Source organism: Tachyglossus aculeatus, chromosome X1 (genome assembly GCF_015852505.1).
Source record: "Tachyglossus aculeatus isolate mTacAcu1 chromosome X1, mTacAcu1.pri, whole genome shotgun sequence".
In the NCBI taxonomy this organism is placed as follows: domain Eukaryota; kingdom Metazoa; phylum Chordata; class Mammalia; order Monotremata; family Tachyglossidae; genus Tachyglossus; species Tachyglossus aculeatus.
The window spans coordinates 81072341-81080451 of NC_052101.1; the positions used below are offsets into that span (position 1 = coordinate 81072341).

The 8111-nt window shown below is 42.2% G+C and overlaps 1 non-coding gene across 1 annotated transcript; it reads left to right on the forward strand.

Annotated features, from left to right (window-relative positions):
* Nucleotides 1–419: 419 nt before the first annotated feature.
* LOC119920620 lies at nucleotides 420–556 on the forward strand. Its single transcript, XR_005448350.1, has one exon. It is a non-coding gene; the product is annotated as a small nucleolar RNA SNORA7 (small nucleolar RNA).
* The last annotated feature ends 7555 nt before the right edge of the window (nucleotides 557–8111 follow it).

Genomic DNA, 8111 nt, shown 5'->3' on the forward strand with positions numbered 1-8111 from the left:
CTACTGATTTCTGCAGTTTTGGAAGCTCCACCCATATTCTCAGAGAACTGGGAGGGGAATGCACACACACTGGAGCAAGTTGGGGGTCAGGTGTTCCACCAGAGAAATGCTCTAAATCTGGGTGACTTTGGATGGATTGCTATAAAATGGCACATATGACATGATTGCATTAAGCTGCATGCCCTCTGTAAGCATATGATATCATGTGTATCTGTCCCGTATCTTTGAATGCCACCAGTAGCTGTCTAAACTGCTGTTTTCACTGAAATCAAATTTCCACATATATGGAGAAATGGCATGAATAGGATTTTGATCTCTGTGATGCTGAGGAGATAATAATAATAAAACCTAAATAATGATAATAATAATAATAGCCTGTTGACCTACATACATTATTTAGGTTTCCTGAAGACCAAGGACCCCTCTCAGGGTCATACCTGGCGAGTGTCCAGTACTCTACCAGTCTCGACAAAGGAGGGAGAGTCAAGCAGAGGCATACCCATTCCATTCCTAGCTTGGGCAGTGGCTAACAAGTGGAAGGCAATCTGCTACAAGTCAAAACTCACCTGTGCTGGGCAGCAGTGGCATGGGAGAGAGTTGGAGGAGATTCAAGTTTACTGTGCAGAAGGAGGAAATGGTAAACCACTTCCATAATGTTACCAAGAAAACTCTATGGATACACTACCAGAACGATTGCAGATGGAGGTGGGGTCTTCAGGGAGAGATGTGTCCATGATGTCGCTATGGGTCGGAGATGACTCGACAGCATAAGGCAAGAGAAGAACACCAAGGCAATGAGGAGCTGACTGATATCCTGTCTATCTTGAAGTGATTCTGCCCCTGTAGTCTCAGATTCATTCATTCATTCAATCATATTTATTGAGCACTTACTGTGTGCAGAGCACTATACTAAGCGCTTGGAAAGTACAATTCAGCAACAGAGAATCCCTACCCAATGGGCTCAAAGTCTAGAAGTGGGGAGACAGACAACAGAACAAACATACCAAGTGGATAAGCATCTTCCCTGTATTAGGCTACATGTTGGAGGAAAAGCCAGTGTGGGAAACAGCCATTAACTGCTTCCATCCTGCCATCGGCCTGCGCCTAGGCCAGAATGTGCAGTTTCGTGGGTCAGTTACGATCTAGTTAATGGAAAGAAGCCATGCTACATTTAGTACTTTTACTTGGAGAAATAATTACTCATTAATTGGTTGCTAACAGGGAGCTTGCTGTATTTGGAAAAATAAAAGTGCTTGCAATTTTACTTTTATGGTGACCAGCAACTGGAAACACTTCATAAATCTGTTGCTTTATAAACAAAGGATGTCATTACCAAGGAGGTAATTTCTGTAAGGATTATATGTGGTGAAACTGTCAGTTGCTCCCGATAAATGATCACTAATAAAAGTTTTGTTTCTACCGTTTCTCCATTTCCACCAATGAGAACCTTTCCAATAGGGACAGTTGGGCTCAGGCCCATGTAAATCTCCCAGATGTTACATTCATCTCAAACTGCTCCTCTCTCCAGCTGAATTAGAGAAGGCATGCTGGTTATTTAAAACAATGGCAGGTTGCCATTTTGACATAGAAATGATGTTATTTCCATTAACATCTGACATGGATTTGTAGTACCAAAACAGTCGAATTCACAGCATTTATGTAAACATTTTGAAGTTGCTCTTGGTGCATTATGAGATTGTCTGCTTCTCTTCTACTCTTAAAAGTATAATAATTGTAATTAATTATATTGCCTTCTGGTGTTAACGTCAAATAAAAGCTGCAGTGTCGGGCCAAAATACAGGCCAATGTTATTTCAAAATTTAAATAACTCTTTCCCCCCTACTAACTGTATTTACCAAACATTTAAATCCATCATTCTCCTGTCCAATGAGTATGAAGAACACTAATAACAAAAAGGCCCCAAAACTATGATTCCCTTAAACTACTGTATTCTGCACATATAAACATATCACATTTAAAGAGTGATTAGTTCTTGTTTTAAAGGCATCAGGGTCTTATTTCATACTGAAATTCACCATATCAGTAGCTGACTCCCCATCATGTTAATAGCCAACACTCACTTGATATGATGAGACTCCATTTTAGAAGGCAGGTTGTAAATTAAGCCAGCCCCTGACCACTGCTTTGAAGGCCTTATCTGGAGATTTGGAGTGAACTGTATGGCTTTTTTTCTGAGGCTCAGTTAGATAGGAGATCTTTACCCATTCTCTCAGTAGGTTAGTAGCTATATGGCTTCTCTGACTCCATCTGTGGACAGGGGAATCATGTAAAATGGCAGCTGTTTGGGATGACTTAGAGGCAGGAAGCCAGACCAGATGGATGGTCCCTGCACTTTTCAAGATTCCAAAATTCAGTCAGGAAATGTGTGTGGGACCAAGAAAAAAAAATCAATTGGGCTGTTCTCAAGTCAAAGCCAAAATAAAAGGCACAAAACTTGAATGAGGGAGGTGTTAATTTTAAAAAGAAAGAGCAATGAAGCTGTGGAGTCAGGTGGCATTTAAGCACTTACTGCATGCTAAGCACTGTACTAAGCTCTGGGGAAGATATAAAATTATCAGATCCCACATGGGGCTCACATTGTAAGTAGAAGGGAGAACAGGTATTGCATCCCCATTTTACAGATGAGGGAACTGAGGCCTAGAGAGGATAAGTTTCTTTTCCAAGGTCACACAGCAGGTAAATGGCAGAGGTGGAAGTATAACCGAGGTCCTCTGACTTCCAGACCCATGCTTTTCCCCCTAGGCCATGCTGCTTCTCACTCAGTTACAACCCAACTTCTAACCTGAGCCATGGATTTAATGATTCTGAATTTAGGCACATGAGTTCTCAGGCTGGTGCTGCAGGAGATAGCGGGTGTGTGAATTATTCTGGTGCCCTTCAGCTGAGCATTTTTCTAATATGATCTCCTTGATTTTGGCAAGTGGTGTCTCGTGGTGACCTTTCAATGTAGATAGAGATTAGGAGACTAGCTGGATTCCAACTCTAGACAATAACAGCACTTTAAGAGAAATTAACTTCTACCCATTAAGCAATATGTTTGAAACTCAGGGAAGCCCAACTGTACACAAGAGATACAGATCATTATGGTCTGGGAAATGAATGCACATTTTAGGATTATCTAAATATGTACTTTATACTATTTACATGACTGATCAGGAAGGTTCCTGAATTTTCTCCAGCAAGGAGGAAAAAAAACCCAAAATGTCCAGGGCCAAGTCAATCAATCAGGTCTATTTATCGAATGTTCTCTGTATGTAGATCACTGTACTAAGCGCTAGGGAGAATACAATGCAACTGAGTTGGGAGACATGTTCCCTGTCCACAATGAGTTTATAGTCTAGAGGACTGTCTCTCATGGTTTGTGGGCACTTTATTTCTGCTGCTGAATTCATTCTCCCTAGGCCACCCCTGGCCACATGGGGCCATGGTTTGGGCCAGGATTGCTGCAAACCATCCTACCACAGCTCCCCTTCTGCAGCTGTGCTACCCATAAATACAGGATTTCTTACCTATCTTCATGATCGCCATCAGCAGTTGTTGAGTGCCTTCATTATGTGGCTCAGTGGAAAAAACACGGGCTTGGGAGTCAGAGGTCATGGGTTCAAATCCCTGCTCCGCCACTTGTCAGCTGTGTGACTTTAGACAAGTCATTTAACTTCAGTGTGCCTCAGTTACCTCATCTGTAAAATGGGGATTAAGACTGTGAGCCCCAGGTGGGACAACATGATCACCTTGTATCCTCCCCAGCGCTTAGAACAGTGCTTCGCACATAGTAAGTGCTTAACAAATGCCATCATCATTATTATTATGCAAAGCCCGAAGCTAGGCACTGTGGGGAATGAAAAAACAAGAGGATATCATTCTTGCCCTTAAGGAGGCGCTCATTTTAAAACAAGAGTAGCACCTGAGCAGTAGGCTGTAAAATCAGGGGGCTAAAGGTCTTAATCCAGACACTTGGACTAATTTGCTGAGTTTGGTGGATAGAGCACTGGCCTGGGAGTCAGAAGGTCACCGATTCTAATCCCGGCTCTGCCAGTAGCTGTTGTGTGATCTAGGGCAAGTTGCTTCACTTCTCTTTGCCTCAGTTACCTCATCTGTAAAATGGGGATTGAGACTGTGAGCCCCATGTGGGACAGGGACTGTGTCCAACCTGATTTGCTTGTAACCACACCAGTGCTTAGTATAGCACCTGGCACACAGTAAGTGCTTCACAAATGCCATTATTATTATTATTGTTATTATTATTATTATCATCATTACTTACCCTTTCTGGGCCTCAGTTCTGCATATGAAATAAGAAATGAATGGAAGAGTGGCCAAAATTCCCTAGTCCTGCAATGATTAGTGATATGTCAATGTATATGGGGAGGTAAAGAGGAAAAAAAATTGAGGATCTGTGTATACGAAGCATGCAAATGGTACAAAGAGCATAATTTAGACCTTTTTTTGTGGAAAGAAGACAAAGGGAGTTTCCCCATTGGTATTAACTTTCAAAATGTTTTATTGGCAATAATAGGAAGCTGTATTCTTATGTGTTAGGAATGAACCACTACCAATTCCGGTACTGGAAATGACAGGGAGAGAGGGAAACGTGTGGAAGGGACAGGATTGTCTGGCCCCATCTGTTTGAATCACAAGCAAGTGATTTTACAGGCATGGAGTCATGTTTTCATAGCTAATAAATTCCATTCCCAACCTGGTGAGCACATAGTTGGATCTCTCCGGCAATATCCAATATGCTGTAAGCTTACAGGGCCCTCATGTCAGAGCCTATCTGGTACATTTTGGATGTCAAATCTGCATCTTGTTTGCAGATGGTAGAATGCTATTCTCTGGACTCCACTTCTAAAACCCAGTTTTCAACAGGCTAGTGGCTGTATACCTGTAAGACTGTTGACGAGGACATGCCACTTAACTTCGGGGGCCTATGTAAGTGCAATATGCCTACTATCTCAAAGCTACCAGTTATGGAACTAGAACTGTGTTTCAAACCTTCAGACTTTACTCCCAAACCTACCCTGGGTGGAACTCCAAGGGAGGGCACACTTCGAAGGTTTCAGATAGGCCCTTGAAAGACTGGGTAAGTCCAGGATTCTGCAGAGCTCTCCCACCAGCCCTGAAGCCAGATTGGAGTTTCTTTCATTCATTCAATCATAGTTATTGAGTGCTTACTGTGTGCAGAGCCCTGTAACAAGAGCTTGGGAAGTACAAGTCAGCAACATATAGAGACGGTTCCTACCCAACAACGGGCTCACAGTCTAGTGTGCCCCAAAGATCCTGGGAATGTTAGCCTTCTGGATTTTGCATTTGCAAAAGGTCATCTGAGAAGTATTATTATTTAGAGCAATTTTTAGATCTCCTTGCTTGTAAAACCTCTTAACCTCGGAAACATTACTGCTTCTCTGTACTGATTCTAGCAAGCTTTTGACATTGTTTCCTGGGTTTCTATGGGACACAACCCCGTGTTTGGAAATCAGTAAAACAGAGGATGCCAAGGCTTTGGATGTGGACTCTTCCTTCTGCTCCAGGAGATTATCAATGGGGGACTATCATGGCAGAGCTCCAGAAAAAATGATTGGGTATTTTTCCTCATTGGCCCTAGGTCAGAGGAGAGGGTCTAGTTAAAAATAGATGTTGACATCGTCTCCCTGACATCTGATCTTTGACTCTTGACTACTATCTCAGCCATGAGCACTCACACTAACTATACCCTGTTTTGGATCATGCCTGTTACTCTCTCCTTGCCTTTCTTTTACCCCAGACTTTTTGGGTCCTTTATTGACCCAACTAGGTTCCATTTCTCTTGCTTGCTTCATGTTGTTTGCTTGTATTCATACCAAAGATAGATTATTTGACTGCAAAAATGCTTTCAATAAATGTATATGTTTCAATGCACAGAGCAATTCACTGCCTGAAGTATTCCGTCACATTTCAGGGCCTAAATAAGCTCATAAACTCACTACAACTTGACAGCAGTAAAGAAAAATTGCAGAAGTCCAAAGGGAATCTCTCACAAGGATGACACAATTTACGGTAAAGAAATTTGCAAATTGCTCTTGTAAAAATGGACTGAGGAAGAGCTTCATCTTGTTGCTGAATAGTGGGCTGGTCTTTCTAATTACGGAGGAATAGGATGCAGTCTATATTTTTGCTGCCAAATCCTAATGGCTCGGAAAGAAGGGGTTTTACAATGGAAAGCTTGAACGAGCCTGAACAACCATTCTTTAAAACACATTGATCCAATAAAATGATCTGGAACTGAAGAAGTTTGGAAAATTCTGTGGTGGGGGAGAAATCTTCCTTTTTAAATAAAAAAAAAGACACACTTAGCTATTCCAAACAATAGCCCAAGTAGTTTTGTCAGTGGACAAAAAAAATCCAAGAAACTTTTTGTTCTCTGGTTTTCCAAGCTCTGTCCGCTGGTCTGTATGAGGGGAGAGATGCCTGTGGGATGACTTCAAACTGACCAGGAGCAGGTCCTGCAGCATGAATTGGTTTGGGGCAGGATTTAAAGGAGCATCTGAAGTCAGATACTTTGATGTGTAGATCAGGATGGGCCAGTGATAGATTAATGAGAGTCATTAGGCAATGCTCCCATTACCATGAATGATGGCTTACATCTAAATCCAGCCTCTGATGACACCCCTTAATTAGTAAACACGTAAGGTTTGTTTTGCCTACTTATGTTGAATTTCAGGAACATCAATTTCAACTTAAGTGGTCCAGTTGCCATAACATGTGGGATAATGTAATCCAGCAATGCACTAAAAGGCTGTGATACCATCAAGAGGCCTTGGTGGTGTCAGTCCACTGGAGAGTGAAGTGGAAGGTTTGTCAGTGTCAGCCCCATCATCAAGTGGATTACTTGCCCTTCTGAGGGGTCTTTGAAAACCACTCACCAGTAGCCCACCCCTGTCTGGGCCCAGTCAGTCCAAGAAAAATACCGGTGTTGGTTTTGCCCTTGTTAGATTGTCTTTTTCTCAGGGATCACTTCTTCATTTTCTTTGTTGGAAAGAAACACTTTAAAAGACCAACTCTACTCCAGAGAAACCATTCCAAGGTGAACTCAAATATGGGTGCCCAAGTCTGAACCATTTACTCTGAACTTTTTTGGGCATGACTGAAGAGTCCCAGGGAGGCTTTGGGGAGAGGGGAGTCATGGAAAGAATGCTCCCACTGTAGCTAGTATTAGAAGTTTTATTATTAAGGTATCTAATGACTAATTGGTTCCATCTAGAAAAGTTTCTGACACCAACAAACACAAGAAGTAGGGTTTCAGGATCTGTGTTTCTTGCTAATGGCTTGGGTCCCAAGACGTGTTCTGTTCTCCTCACAAGAACATTGTCACGATGAAACTGAACATGGTTGCTTAGAATAATATGAAAATCCGCATCTTCCAAAAGGTCACCAAGGGAAAATACACTGGAGCTGACAATTCTAACCAGAGTGGCTGCACAGACCAATTCTGAACTCAATCCCCTCATGAGTGCATAATTTGCCTGTTTCGGTTACAAATCTGTTTCTCATCCCATAGTTACTGTGTAATGCATAGTGCACTTGGCAACCAGATTTGTGCTCCAAAGTAATATTAGCAGTGGGTTTGAAACTTGTATTTGAGGACCATAGATACCATTGAAAATATTTCCTTACTGACCTTTTGGAGTTAATAAAAACCACCAGTCTTCTGCCTCCGCCATCTAAGCAGGAGGCTCACCCCCACTTATACCTATCACCCCTCTTGCCTCAGTTTCCCTGACTTTAAAAGGGGGTAGATTATCACCTGTTATCTACCAGCTTCTCCATTTTCATTCCTTGGGGAATAAGACTATATGGAATGTAATGAAAGAAATGAGCATTTTTTGCAGCAAATCGACTGGTTTGCAAACATCTTAACAAGCCTGCAAAACATGGCTTTATCTCCATAAGCCCAAAGGACAGCTACAAATCTGCATCTCATACAGAGGCTACAGTAGATTCAGTGGATCATGTTCCAGATGGGTAGGGAGAAAGTTGGTGGTTGGGGGGAATGGAGCTACTAAAGTCAAAGTTGGTGGTTGGGGGGAATGGAGCTACTAAAGTCACCAAGACAA